The sequence below is a fragment of the Octopus sinensis genome, linkage group LG6 (assembly GCF_006345805.1).
Source record: "Octopus sinensis linkage group LG6, ASM634580v1, whole genome shotgun sequence".
Classification (NCBI taxonomy): Eukaryota; Metazoa; Mollusca; class Cephalopoda; order Octopoda; family Octopodidae; genus Octopus; species Octopus sinensis.
The window spans coordinates 105,348,199-105,364,692 of record NC_043002.1 but is presented as its reverse complement, the minus strand read 5'-3'; the positions used below and the strand labels follow the sequence as shown (position 1 = coordinate 105,364,692).

Here is a 16,494-nt window from a genome sequence, read left to right as displayed (position 1 = left end):
CTGTAAACAACATGAAATGCGAAAACAAACGAGTTAAATACACAAACGAGAGAAAATATAATTGCAAACAGGACGAGTAACACAAAGAACGACTCTTCATCAGTTGTCGGTTTTCTATCTTCTTCTCATTTCGAGCAAGCAACGACAATATAAGTCTTCGAAGACAGTTGCTCCCATAAATTCCAAAATATATTGGGATTTTATGAAAGGTCAAGTTTGCGAACGAAAACAGGTCAGGGGAGACATATATATATATATATATATATATATATATATATATATATATATATATATATATATATATATACATATACTTTTATTCTTTTACTGGTTTCAGTTATTTTGGCTGCGGTCATGCTAGAACACGCCTTTAGCCGAGCAAATCGGCCCCATAACTTATTTGTAAGCCTAGTTCTTATTCAATCGGTCTCTTTTGCCGAAGCTCTAAGTTACGGGGACGTAAGCGTACTAGTATCAGTTGTCAAGATATGTCGGGGGGATAAAGACAGACAGACATACACACACACAAACACACACATACACACACACACACACACACACATACACACACACATACATACACACACACACATATATATATATATACGATGGGCTTCTTTCAGTTTCTGTCTACCAAAACCACTCGCAAGGCATTGGTCGGCCCAAGGTTATAGTAGAAGACACTTGCCCAATGCGCCACGCAGTGGGAATGAACCCGGAACCATGTGGTTGTAAGCAAGCAACTTACCATTAACTGTTAGAATGCTTTGGCTTACTAGATCATAGTAAGCTTGTCATACATATTTTTATTCATATAATATTATGACCCCATCAGGTTTGTCACGGACGGCATATGGGGAGATTTATCTGAACTGAACATTTATATACCACTCAATACTAGTGTGACAAATACCAGAATATGTCTTAGAAGCAGATCTGTATTTGATATGAATAGGTACGCTTCATAGTGAAACGCACGTCGGTGCTATTCTGACTCTTGTATTAAGACCAGTGATTATAAGTTTTCGGCAATATCTAAAGCTACCTCTGTTGCACAGCGCATATGAGTTGTTGCTTTACTCACAGTTTCATTTTACTATCTTGTTTTGGGTGCTTATAAATCCAAAACGAGTGACTCCATCTGTTCACATTTTACGTCTTGAAGTACACCGTACAGTAAATACAAGCAGTCGTCTATTATTTAATTAATAGAAAGGTTTCATTTCATAATTTATTCCATTAGTCCATACTAAGTCTATCGTTATGAAATAACAATATTCTTTTCTACTCTAGGTACAAGGCCCAAAATTTTGGGAGAGGCGGCTAGTCAATTAGATCGACCCCAGTACGCATCTGGTACTTAATTTATAGAGTCTGATAGGATGAAAGACAAAGTCGACCTCGGCGGAATTTGAACTCAGAACGTAAGACAGACAAAATAGCGCTCAGCATTTCTCTCGGTGTGCTAACGATCCTTATTTCTTTTTTGCCCACAAGGGGCTAAACATACAGGGGAAGAAACAAAGACAGACAAAGAGATTAAGTCGATTACATCGACCTCAGTGCGTAACTGGTACTTAATTTATCGACCCCGAAAGGATGAAAGGCAAAGTCGACTTCGGCGGAATTTGAACTCAGAATGTAGCGGCAGACGAAATACCTATTTCTTTACTACCCACAAGGGGCTAAACACAGAAGTACAAACATGGACAGACAAACGGATTAAGTCGATTACATCGACCTCAGTGCGTAACTGGTACTTAATTTATCGACCCCGAAAGGATGAAAGGCAAAGTCGACTTCGGCGGAATTTGAACTCAGAATGTAGCGGCAGACGAAATACCTATTTCTTTACTACCCACAAGGGGCTAAACACAGAAGGTACAAACATGGACAGACAAACGGATTAAGTCGATTATATCGATCCAGTGCGCAACTGGTACGTATTGAATCGACCTCGAAAGGATGAAAGGCGGAATTTGTACCTCGGCGGAACTTGAACTCAGAACGTAATGACAGACGAAATACCGCTAAGCATTTCGCCTGACGTGCTAACGATTCTGCCAGCTCGCCGCCTTAGTGAAATAACAATATTATTCCTTCATTCACTTGTTCTATTTATTGGATTCACTTTAGACTGGGACACAGGCTTTTAGTGCTAAGTCGAACAAAACGACTTCGGTGAATCTATGTCTCTCTTTCATAACAGAACAGCATCTGTTAGATGGTGAAGCGTCAAATACAAAGGCATATACTTACGCACACCTACAGGCTAACATACAACCACATACACAACGGACTTCCACACAACTTCCTTCCACCAAATTTACTCACAGCGTTTTACTTGGCACAAGGTTGCAGTAGAAATGATTGAGCCTAATGTTCAGCGCAATGGGACTGACCCTAAAATTAAGAGGCTGTGAAGCGAACTTCTACCCACACAGCCATGCCTGCGTCTATTATACACGATAGTTTTGAAAAAGAAATTACACCCCTCCTACAATAGCTCGTCTGTTTATTTTGGAAAAAATGGCCATCACGAAATACAAAATTATATAATCATATATATATCTTAATATAACCTTATATATATGTATATATATATATAATATATATATATATATATATATAATATATATATATATATATATATATATATATATATATAATAAAATATAATATATATATATAATAAAATATATATATATAATAAAATATAATATATATACATACACACACACATATATGTGTGTGTGCATGCTTATATGGGTACAGGACGTCACCAACGGTGCAAATAACATGAAATACGTAAACAACGGGGAAAAAAGTGAGAAAGAAATGGTAAACAAGACAGGTTAACACAGAGAAAGGACCGAGTCATCAAAGGCAGTTATTCCCATAAATTCTAACATAAAATTTAGCATTATATATATAATCATTTATATATTAACATCATCACTCACTCACACACATACATAAGCACACATACACGCACACACACACACACACACACACATATATATATATATATATATATGAGGAGTTTTTTTCGCATTTGCATTGTTTTTCGAAACGTACGCATGCCCTGAATCCAGTTTTGTAATAAATCTATTTCTGATTCTACATTTTCTCTCCATTTTTTTAAATACTTGTTTATGCTATATCTTTATCACGGAACTCCTCGACTATTATTTTCATATTTTTATTGCTTGCTCTGGAAGAGTTTTATGAATATGATGAATCTTTATTAGAAATCAGTTTTCTCTCTTTCTGGATCACTCTAAAATGTTTGAATTGCTCTTTTTGAACTCATTTTTCCTCACACTCACACTCACACACATACACACACACACACACACACACACACACACACACACACACACACACACACACACACACATATATATATATATATTATATATATAGATATATATATATATATATATATATATATATATATACTAGACTACCCGTGACCCCTAAGGTCACCAGTAGTTCAAGGTACCCGAAAAAAAACGCGTATCTCGAGAATCCGTGGGCCGATTTATGCGAAACTAGGGTTTCACTGTTTGTATTTCACATTTCAATGACACCTTACTTTCAAAGCATTTCCCCCATTTTACGCCGGTTTAGCTATTTATAAAGGCACCCGAAAGAACCAGGTATCCCGTTAACCCGTTGCCGTCCGATTTGCATGAAACTTGTTTTGTTCCGTTTGTATTCACATGAGCATCTGACTCATCATGTCCCATGCTTTTGTGTCTTTCCCTCTGTTTCGCCAGACGCTCCGTTCTTCGGGCGTCCTATTCCTGACCATTTCTGCTTCTGTCTCTTTACCTCTGTTCCGCCAGACACTTGCTTTGTTAGTCTCATTGATCCTTCTATTCGTATGCCTGTCACGTAACAGCTTCTTCAGGTCCTTTTTCGCAAATAACTGTTGCGTGGTAGCAGGGCGTGCAAGAAATAGCAGCCAAATCTTTCTTTTCTGGGGAAAGCAAGACTTGCCCAAGTCGTAAAGATTGTCTTCAAAATACAGAAGACCATTATCATAGTCTCTAGAGTTACTTTCCTTTTAGGGTTATGTTATTTTCGGAATATTTTATCATTGCGTACCGTTTGAGGTATTCATATCTCAGGAATCCCTAGTCCTATTCATGCGAAATTTATTTTATTCCATTTGTATTCATATTTCAGAGATGCCTTAATTCATAATATATATATATATATATATATATATATATATATATATATATATATATATATATATATATATATACATACATACATACATACATGCATGCATATATGTATGTATGTATGTATATATATATATATATATATATACATACATACATACATACATGCATGCATATATGTATGTATGTATGTATATATTATATATATATACATACATACATACATACAGCATATATGTATTATGTATATATATATATATATAATATATATATATATATATTCATATACATATATGTACGTATATATGCACATATATATTTATATATGCGTGTTTAAATACATAAATATTATATTATTCATACACACACCCGCGCATAATCGCACGAACGCAAACGCACACACATATGCACGCACACATGCATAACCGCACGAACGCAAACACACACCTACACACGCACACATCCCACACGCGCACACCCACCCACACAGGTCAGTGTTTTACTGGTACAATGGCCTGCCAGTCTGAATGACTACACCATGAATAAATTTTGGAAGGATATGATAAATATATTAAAAGAATTCAGTCTCTCCATTACTGTTACTATCAAGTTAGCCACATTCGACTTCCGAGATGCGCCACAAGACATGAAAACGGACAGGTACTATCCTTACAAGAAACTGAACAGGAAACTACACATCCACAGAAATTTGAATCACCGCTGTTTCTAAAAATCTAGTTTCAGACGTTAGTAGAAAAGGGCTACAAAGATAAAGAGCTAGAAGTTCCAATCAACGTAGCCAAGTGCTTCCTGCCGTTAAGTAAAATGCATTTCTCCGGGATCCATAAATACTATAAGCTTTTCAACTCACATAATATGAAGGTGGGCTACTCCTGTTCAGATAACATCGCTTCTAAAATTGCACACTACAATACACCCAAAGACAAGCTTCCTAACAACCCGTGCCTACGAGGTTACAAGCTAACCTTCCAACTGAATGCATCCCCTGTAATATTGAAGATGCACTGTTTCGAAATAAGAACGGATGCTCTGACCTGTCTTTTATTATAGATTTGCTTGATATGGATAATCCTGGGGTTGAACAATACTATCACTCCCACTAAGATAAAAATGGTATCTAACACGGGAACAACGTAGCATAATTTAGAAGAGAACGGCTAGTATCACGAATGTCAGGACCAGAGCTTCATTGATATTTATGTCTTCAGTTCCAAGAAGGTCGAAATAGAAACTCACCCCCGGGAAGATTTGAACCCAGAATTTTAAAAAAAGGATGGGACAAAATACCTACAAAGGCATTGTGCCCGCAACAATTACCTTCTCTGTCCCCCACCCATTACATCCACTTTATTACCCTCTACGTCGATATTACCCTTGAATAATATAATGTTGAAAGAAATTCTATCCAGTTAATGAAGTACGTTCTCCTGGAGGGAGGAAATCTGAGGAGATTAGGTGGGAATATCAAGTCAGGTTAATTTACTCCACAAAAATATATCTATTCCGATCGTTCACAACGAATATATTCCAAGAAATACTATTTTACTTTTCCTTTCTTAACTTCCGATTTTTTTTTTCGTTTTTCACTTCTTTCTATTTGTTATTTTCTTCAGTGTATTTGTTCTATTCATTTGATCTGGTAAAAATGAAGATATTTGTAATTAGGGGCTCTCCTCTATCGACTCACACCCACTCATTCCACACTTAACTGGTTGTAATCTAGAATAATTGACACAGAAAATTTTAATCAAAATGATTGACTTGGTAGAAAATATTTCTTTTGATATCTCAGCACAATTTCTTTTTTTTTTTTCCTTTTACCCTCCAATCCGAAATATCTTTTTTTTTTCCTTTTTCTCTCATTTATATATGTTTCCTTTTCTTATACGTTTAATGTATGTATTCCTCCCTATCTTAAGACTGCAATAGGAATAAGAAAGAAAGCTCAGAAGGAAATATATTTTTGGCATCAATCACTGATTCATTCCCCAGCCAGAAACTGATGGATTATCTAACATTTCTCTTCTAGTCTTCTTGTATTCTCTAGATGGTATTACTAAAAGCCTGAAATATCTGCATTGCTTTACCCGATATCAATGCTATTGTTATTATTATTGTTGTTGTTGTTGTTGTTATTATTAATATTATTATTATTATTATTATTATTATTATTATTATTGTTGTTGTTGTTGTTATTGCTGTTATTATTATTGTTGTTGTTATTATTATTATTATTATTATTATTATTATTATTATCATTATTATTATTATTATTATTATTATTATTATTATTATTATTATTATTATTACTATTATTATTATTACTGTTATTATTATTGTTGTTGTTATTATTGTTGTTGTTATTATTATTATTATCATTATTATTATTATCATTATCATTATTATTATTATCATTAATATTATTATCATTATTATTATTATCATTATCATTATTATTATTATTGTTGTTATTATTATTATTATTATTATTATTATTATCATTATTATTATTGCTGTTGTTGTTGTTGTTGTTGTTCTTATTATTATTATTATATTATTATCATCAGCATCATCGTCGTCATCCTTATCGTTGCAAAATTGAAGAATCAATCAAAACTGATCTCGTGATACGGTATGATATTTTGTTACGAGTTGCCTTTGTCTCTCTTATAATGGACCGTTTGATGTCAGTGCAGTCCAGTGAAAGGAAAAAGAAAACAGAAAAACGAAATTGTAGAAGAAGTGAAAGAGCTTAGTTCCGTAGAATTGCTATCTGATCATTTGACAATAGATCAACAAGTGGAGATACATTCGATCTACGCCCCACGCAACCCTTGCATATCTTTACATAATCAGAATAAGTATTTGACCCAATATTGAACGAGATGGAGAGAAATGGAAGCAAAATGAAACACTTTCTGACATATTTTTCAAACGCCTCTGTTATTATAGGCTAGAAAGAGTGGAGTTGCTAGAAAGAACAGCTAAATTATTACATTAGATCATTTTTAAAGCGAGACACGGTACAGTGCATAATATAGGCTAGCACACTCTAGTTTTGATGTTTGGTAATCCATTTGATCAAAGGTCTTTTGGATCCTGACTAAACAAATATCGTCTTGGGTTAATCGATTTCTAGTCAACGAAGAAGCCACTGGAGGACACTAGACCTGCTAGAAGTATATGTGAAAATTTCCCTGGCATCTTAAAAAATGAAACGACCAGATTATATTTATAGAACTATTTAAACAAATGACAGAATCGTGATGGCTAGAAGACGTTTGATCAGAGGTTTAAGAGAAAGGATTTATTTAGGATCAAACAAGAAAAAGAAACAAGTTGTATTCTGGCTATCAATATCTTTAGATAGGTTTCGTAGCTATGTTGCATTAACCTCCGCTTACATATAAACCTTCCTATACAATATGTGAATCTGATACGTAATCTGTGTGAAGTCACGTCTGTTGAATTAAGGTTTTCGTGATTTTTGCCTTTCGTAAAACAAGTAACTCGCCAAAAATATATCCCAATAGCAAACAGAAACAATCAATTTGGAAGTAAAATACAAAACCTACGTAAGCCGATTAGTTCTATTGTCTGTGTAAATGTCTTTGCTTTAAATCAGAAAGCTAAGGAGATAGAAAGAAGTAGAAATTAATAAAAAAAAAAGGAAATATTGAAATCTAGAGCTAAAGCCGCCTCTTCCACACCATTTTAGATATACCCGGACGCAGTTGGTGTTCCTACGAAGGTAAATATTTTCTAGACAATCTTCTGTAAACCATGTCATGAGCCATAATTTTTTGTGATAAACAATAATCCCTCGTCATATCGCGGTTCACCAATCGCGGTTTATTACTTAAGCTCCGTGGTGTTATTTTGCATTCATAATAAGATAAATATATACAAATTATAAAAATAATTAAAAAAAATTTACAGTACAGTGTTGTTTCTATTTCGCGGACTTTCACTTATTGCGGCGGGTCTTAGAACGTAACAGCCCCGATAGTCGAGGATTGATGTACTTTTATTTTCCTACACAAGGGAGGGAATCATGTAAGGGAGGAAATCATGGCAACCTATTTCGTTCGTGTCTACTTTTTCTTAAACTTATCATTGAAAGTGTGTGGAAATAACATATTGGTTATACATTTATTTTAAATAATGTTCGCTTCTATCTCGTGAAACCTGTTTCTGTATTTTGTGCGTCTTCAGTATATATCTAAGCTATATCACAACACCAAGTAAAATAATAATATCGACTTAACTGTCTAGAATTTCTCTTTCATTAATTCATGATTGTAAAAATTCTTAATGAAACATTTTCCGGCTCTTTGCATTCTGATCGTATGTCTAGTTGATCTAATATTATACTGTTTAAATTGTAGCCTCCGTTTTATAAACAAGAGAAACACATGATTTAGTTGCCATTGGAAATATATTTCAGAAATTAATATTACTAAAAAGCCACTTTTTATTTGTTTTCAACAAAAATTAATTGAATGAAATAATGAGGCACTCACCGACAAATTTCAGAAAAATGAAACTAGAAATGAAAAACAAACCTCTTTGCTTTTGCTTTGTTCGGTTTTTGGCGTGATTGATCGTCGGGATGGCCACCTAGTATCGTTCGTGGATAAATACTTAACAACGTTTTATTTCAATGTAATTTCTATATCAAAATATGAAAATATTTTTTTGTTGTTTTCTAAAACATTCGTCATACTTTTCCTTTATGTTCTAAATAGGCATATTAGTTATTTATATGACGCCACCTCGTGTTCCTTCTGCAACAACATTTCTCAATATTTCACGCCATGACCGTCGTTATACAAATGGCGAACTTGACAGATATTTTGTTTCTCTCTTTGAGCAAAGTAATTTACTGGGACAATCATGTTAGGTGATGGAAGGAAACATATGAAGAATAGCGCCTTTTAGTCTTAAATTTTACTTTTATTTTTTGTGTTATCATCGAAAACCTCTGAAGATGTTTTATTTTCTCTTTTACTCTTTTACTTGTTTCAGTCATTTGACTGCGACCATGCTCCAGCACCACGTTTAGTCCAGAAAATCGACCTTAGGACTTATCCTTTGTAAGCCTAGTATTTATTCTATCGATCTCTATTGCTTATGTGGATGTAAACACACCAACATCGGTTATCAAGCGATGTTGGGGGGACAAACACAGACGCACAAACATATACACACACATACATATATACATATATACGACTGTATTCTTTCAGTTTCCATCTACCAAATCCACTTACAAGGCTTTGATCGGCCCGAGGCTATAGTAGAAGACACTTGCCTAAGGTTCCACGCAATTGGAATGAACCCGGAACCATGTGGTTGGTAAGCAAGCTACTTACCACGCAGCCAAATGTTTACATTTGTAATATTATATATGTCCGCGCTGGTTCCATAAGAAGGAAAAATCATAATCTCTATTTTGTAGGTCTCCAGCATGGAACAGTTAATATTCCTACTTAGTTACGTAATCATATGTGATCAGTGCAAATGTTACCGTCTTAAACCAGAAGAATAAATAGACAAAAAGAACGGAGAACACCCCTATTGGTTGGTTTCTAATGGATTGTGCCACAAAATAAATGGAAGTGCGCAGAGAGCCTTCAGTGCTGTAGAGTAAAGCAGAGATGCGTATTGTCGAGGGTTGTTATCAGTATCTAGAGTAGAACGATTTGCAAGGACATTATTGTTATTATTATTATTATTATTATTATTATTATTATTATTATTATTATTATTATTATTATTATTGTTCTATGTTTGACTTTTGCTTTATATATGTACAAGTTGGCTCCAAGTCTCACCCAGAGACCTCAAGAGACAACAGGTTGGAAGTTCATGTTGTTGTTATGCCTAGTGTGCCATATATTTGGGGGGGGGGAGTTTTTGGTGTTGTACTAATGAATGTCTAAAAAAAAAATTTTTTTTAAATTTCTTTTTCTTTTTTTCTTTAAACCGAAAATTATGTTTGTTTTAAACCTTGAGATTACATAGAAAGTATTTTGCGTAGGATATGAGCAGTTCCAATGAGCACTATCTTTTGAATTTCTGCCATTTTTGGGTTTCCTGGTATCTGAGTTAGGTAGCTATCAGCCCCTTTTGCTATCATTCCCAGGGCACCTATGACAACAGGTATTGTTTTAGTCTTCAGCTTCCACATTTTGCTGATTTCTATTTCAAGATCTTTATACTTGCTCAGTTTTTGGTAGGTCTTGACAGATACGTTTATATTGATTGGGACAGTCATATCAATGAGAAGGCATGTTCTTTGTTTGAAGTCTTTCAATATGATATCTGGCCTATTTGCATCTATCTTTCTGTCAGTTTGAATGGTGAAGTTCCAGAGGAGTGAGATGTGGTCATTTTCAAGCACTGGGGGTGGTTTGTGTTCCCACCAGTTTTTTCCATGGGGCAAGTCCAAGTTTTTGCAGATTACCCAGTGAATATATTGTGCAGCTCTATCGTGTCTGTTGAGATACTCTGTAGAGATACTCTATTATTATTATTATTATTATTATTATTATTATTATTATTATTATTATTATTTATTATTATTATTATTATTATTATTATTATCCCGTGGTATCGTAGGTCGAACGTGCGATAGAAAGGAAAGAGAAAGAGAGATTGAGATGCTACGCAGTCCATACTTTCCAGCTACCACAGCGTTACGAAAATATATCATTTCATCCATGCATTTGCTTACAAGAACACCAAGGTGACTACACGCGCACTTACACAAGCCCCCTACCACCAGATGTATATCTTTTATTTTTTATTTGCTTTAGTCATTAGACTGCGGCCATACTGGGCCCCGCCTTGAATTTTCACTTGAATGAATCAAAACTAGTATTCGATTTAAGCCTGATACCTATCCTGGATTGTGCTCCTCGGAGCGACGAAGAATGTCATTCGCACAATGGCAGAAAGATTGGAACGGAAGCGGGCCAAGATCGAACTCGGCATGTGCAAACAAGACGAAGATCGTGAGGATTGGATATGTCGGTTGGAGCAACAATGACGTGTCATTGATGACTGGACAACACCAAATGGAGGAAGTTGATGAGTTCACTTAGTTGGGCAGCGTCGTGTCCAACGATGGAGACGCCAAATGCAACGTTGCCTACGGGATTGGCAAGGCCTCGGCTGTCTTACAAATACTCAAACCCATCTGGGCAGGCAGGGTGATGTCCACCATGATCAAGATGCGCCTCTTCGGCAGCATCGTCATATCATCGACAATATATGCGCCGGAAACGGGGAAGACATCGAGAAAGATCATGAGAAGGTTCAATGTATTTTAGCTACGATGCCTCCGGCGGATACTGCGAATGTCATACAGGGACCACAGCACCAACGATGAGATAAATCGCCGAACTTATACCCGTGGACTCCATGACGTTGTCACTGAGTGCCGCTTGCGAATCGCAATCCATGTCCTCCGATTACCATCGAAAAACGCTATTCTGTGGAGGCAACCAAAAGCGACTTGGCGTCGCACCTTCATCGATGACCTCAAAGCAATTGGCATTTCATGGGGTGAAGTTGGAATCGCCACATGGTGCAAAAGAAACTAAGTCTCTTTCGCTGAACCGCTAAGTTTGGAAACGTAAACACACCGCCACCGGTTGTCAAGCGCTGGTGGTGGGACTAACACAAACACAAAGACACACATACGTAGATATACATACATAAGTACAGATATTCGACGGGCTCCCTTCAATTTCCGTCTACCAAATCCGCTTACAAGGCTTTGGTCGGTCTGAGGCTAGAGTAGAAGACACTTACCCAAGGTGTCACACAGTGGGATTGAAATCTGAACTATGTGGTTGGGAAGCAAACTTCATATCATATAGCCACACCTCCACCTACACACACACACACACACACACACACACACACACGCATATCTATATATATATAGGTATGTAAATATTTATAAATATATAAATATACATATATACATATATATATATATATATATATATATATATATATATATATACAAATATATATGTATATTTATATTTATATGCACATACATACTAACACACACATGCACGTATACACACATTTATATATATACGTATATATATATATATATATATATAAACATCCACAAATATATATATTATATATATATATATATATATATATATATATATATATACACACATACACAAATATATATATATATATATATATATATATATATATATGCACATATACACTAACACATGCATACGCGTAAACACACACGTATATATATATATATTATATATATAATATATATATATTGTTATTTATTAATATTTATTTTAATTGGGCTGTACATGATTATAAACATGTTTTAACATATAAAAGTTTGAATAAGAAATTTACAATATACACAACATCCAGCAGAGTATAAATAAGATTATGTAATGAAAGAAAACTAGCTGGTTAAATCTACATTGATATTAGTACCAGAAAATTTCCAAATTTGATACGAAAAAAATTCATGTTAACCAAACTTACTATCGGAATAAGATAATGTAAAGGTCAGGTGAAGTTTAACCAAAACTAAGAAAATATATTCTACTTGTATGCACAACAAAAACATGAAATTAATTGTAGTACTGTAACCTCAATAAGTATAAGTGCTTCATTAGACCATTGATATATCGTGTGACTGGTTTTTTCTTTTCAAAAGGCACCGAACAAAACAATGAAATGAGTCTCGCCAAAAAAACATTCAAATGCAAGCCTAAAGTTTCGTAAATTAAGGTAAAAGTAACATGACTTATTACTATTGAATTATGAAGATTAACAGTTATTGGATGTGAAATTTAATATTTCAAAGTAGGTATTGGAAAGTGGGAACAAAAGGAGTGAAATGATTTAGGTATAGTGATACAAAAATGTAACCAGAAATATTCACATTCTCAACCTATGTGTAGTGTTTCTTCAGAATAATTGTTTTATTCATTATATTCAACAAGATCACATACACGCACGCGTTTTTAGGAGAGAACAGTGATTTATGCATGCTGTAAAGGATGTATTTTTTCATTAAAGCCGTAACGGAGAGATTGTACCGCAGTTCGAATGTGGCGGTGTGAAATATCTCGCCTAAAAATCAAGAATCCGCAAAACGGCAATCCCGATAAAAATTTTCAGCTTAAATTTCTATGAAATAACAATATATATATACTCTTTTTACTCTTTTACTCTTTTACTTGTTTCAGTCATTTGACTGCGGCCATGCTGGAGCACCGCCTTTTTAATCGAGCAACTCGACTCCGGGACTTATTCTTTTGTAAGCCCAGTACTTATTCTATCGGTCTCTTTTGCCGAACCGCTAAGTAACGGGGACATAAACACACCAGCATCGGTTGTCAAGCAATGCTAGGGGGACAAACACAGACACACAAACACACACACGCATATATATATATACATATATACGACGGGCTTCTTTCAGTTTCCGTCTACCAAATCCACTCACAAGGCTTTGGTCGGCCCGAGGCTATAGTAGAAGACACTTGCCCAAGGTGCCACACAGTGGGACTGAACCCGGAATGATGTGGTTGGTAAACAAGCTACTTACCACACAGCCACTCCTTTAGATATATATATATAATATTCTATGATAATATATATAATTATAATCAGGGGTCAACTACGTTCCTTGCCACGTACTGAATTAGAAATAGACGCACTTGTGGATTCATCATTCTTCTTTTTGCCTACATAAAAATGTGTGTTACTGTCTCGGAGATTTTTATGATAGTTGAAAAGACATTAGCATCTATTTCTAATTCTGTACGTATCGATGCACTTAGCTGCTCCCTGGTTATAATTATGTATATAATTATAGAATATTTTATATAATTCTCCTAAAAAGGCTTTTTAACGTACTGACTACTTGGTAAAATTATTAATTAGTTTTACCCTATATTGTTGTCATTATTATATTATATTATATATATTCATACATTATATATATATATATTATAATATATATATATATATACAAACAAAAATACACACACACATATATCGTTAATCAAATATATTCAATATACTGAATTTCTAATAAGTGCTCTTGGTAGGGAAATGTCTAAAACCTTAAAGGTATTTAGACATATATTATGAGCGATTATATATTATAAATTCAGAGAACGAAAAAATTACATCAAAAAATCATTACATAAGATATAAGTCCAGAATAATATTGTATTAATAGATAGAAGTATAAATATATGAAATACGATTATTTATAAAGGTTAAAAATTAAAAATATTTTACGATCATTTTTCTACATTTGTGGATCACACATTGAAGAGAACAGAATTATGGGATTTATATTCACACACAGCCATTATGGATTACTGCAAAGAATATTACATCAGATGTATATCATTTCTTCAGAATCATTAGCATAAAATTGTACAAACGCATATCTACACCAGTGACATTTTAAACAACATTTTTAAAGAGCATCTTTTTTTTTTATATAAATTTAAATAGCATTCGATTAACTACACGGTAATTCACTCCCTTTCTCTCTGATTTGTGGATGTATTATCTAATAATGATTATCAATTTTAGATTCCATTTCGAAGTGTAATACATTCATGAAACGACTGTAAGATAGTTTACACTTTTAAACTTGTTAAATAATCGTAATTTATATATTTATATATATGTCTATTAATAAAATATTATTTTGGACATATATCACCTGTGATAATTTTTTGATGTAATTTTCCTGCTCTTATTTTATAATATAATGTGATATAATATATAATATAATATAATATAATATATATATATATATATATATATATATAGATATATATATATATATATATATATATATGTTAGATAGATAGATACATGCAGATATAATCTCTATATATATAAAATTGAGAATGTGTGTCTCTCCGTCGACGTGTCTATATGTGTGCATCCCTAAAGCTCAAGAACTACCCAACCAATTTCATTCAATTTACACATGCCTTATTGTGGCTCATGCATTGTTATAGGCCCCAAACATTTCAACTTCGAGCCCGGAGCAATCTCTTATTTTGTAAGCTATTTCAGTATTACGTTTCAAAAATGAAATATATATATATGCACACAAACATACATTATGTATATATATATATATATATATATATATATATATATATACACATATAACTTAGAATAACTTAGAAAGGTTTTGGCCAGTATTGGCCCAGGCCATGTCTAACTTAATAGCACCACCTGGCGAAGTCTTTCAGTTCAGGATTTGGGCACCAAGGCCCATTCGAGCAGAGAGTTATTGTTTGCGGAGACATATCCGGGTTGTGGGGTGGTTTGTCCGGTACTGTTTGAAGGAATTGTCCAAAGACTTCTTGAATTTTGTGTGGTCAGTTTCTTTTTTGACGTGTCCTGGTGTAATGTTGAAGAGAGCGGGTCCAATTGAGGTGAAATATTGCCGTATTGTCGTTATGTGATGCGATTTAGATTTTTGTTGTGGACGGATGGCACGTGGTCCAAGCCTTGGATGCATTTTGAAGGTGATGCCAACATCATTCGGACAGTGGCTGATGGAATATTTTCCACATCATACAGATAATGTAGCGTTCACGGCGTCGTTGGAGTGAATACAATTTCAGCTTCTCTAGTCTACCCCAGTAGTCAAGGTCTGACATGCCATCTATCTTTTTTGTGATTGACCTTTGGGGAGCTTCAATTCTAATAATATTTTGTTTTGTGTAGGGAGACCACAGTGGACAGCAGTATTCAAGGTGGGGTCGGGCAAATGTGGAGAAGAGAAGGATAATAGCGTGGGAATCTCTCGACTGGAAGGTTCTGAGAATTCAGGAACACATTCTGCGGGCCATGTCAACTTTGCTGCTTATATGTGTAGCCCAGCTTATGTTGTTGTGTAGCCCAGCTTATATCTATATCTATATCCATATATACATATATATACACATATATATAGATAGATATATATGTATATATGTGTATATACATCCGTACATATATATATATATATATATATATCAATATATATGTATATATACATATGTGTATGTAGGTCTGTGTTTCTACCCCCATCATCACTTGACAACCGGTGTTGCTGTGTCTACGCAACATAGCGATATATATTTATAAGTATACACGCAAGTGCGCTCACACAGATACACATACGCTTACAAGCAAACACACACACACACACACTCACTCACTCTCACACATATATAGA

At 34.3% G+C, this 16,494-nt stretch overlaps 1 long non-coding RNA gene across 1 annotated transcript; it reads right to left on the bottom strand.

Annotated features, from left to right (window-relative positions):
* Window positions 1-9,228: 9,228 nt before the first annotated feature.
* Window positions 9,229-13,618, bottom strand: LOC118764010. The gene is made up of 2 exons (XR_004999787.1): window positions 13,531-13,618; window positions 9,229-9,296 (listed from the first exon to the last, which is right to left on the bottom strand). It is a non-coding gene; the product is annotated as an uncharacterized LOC118764010 (long non-coding RNA).
* Window positions 13,619-16,494: the final 2,876 nt, after the last annotated feature.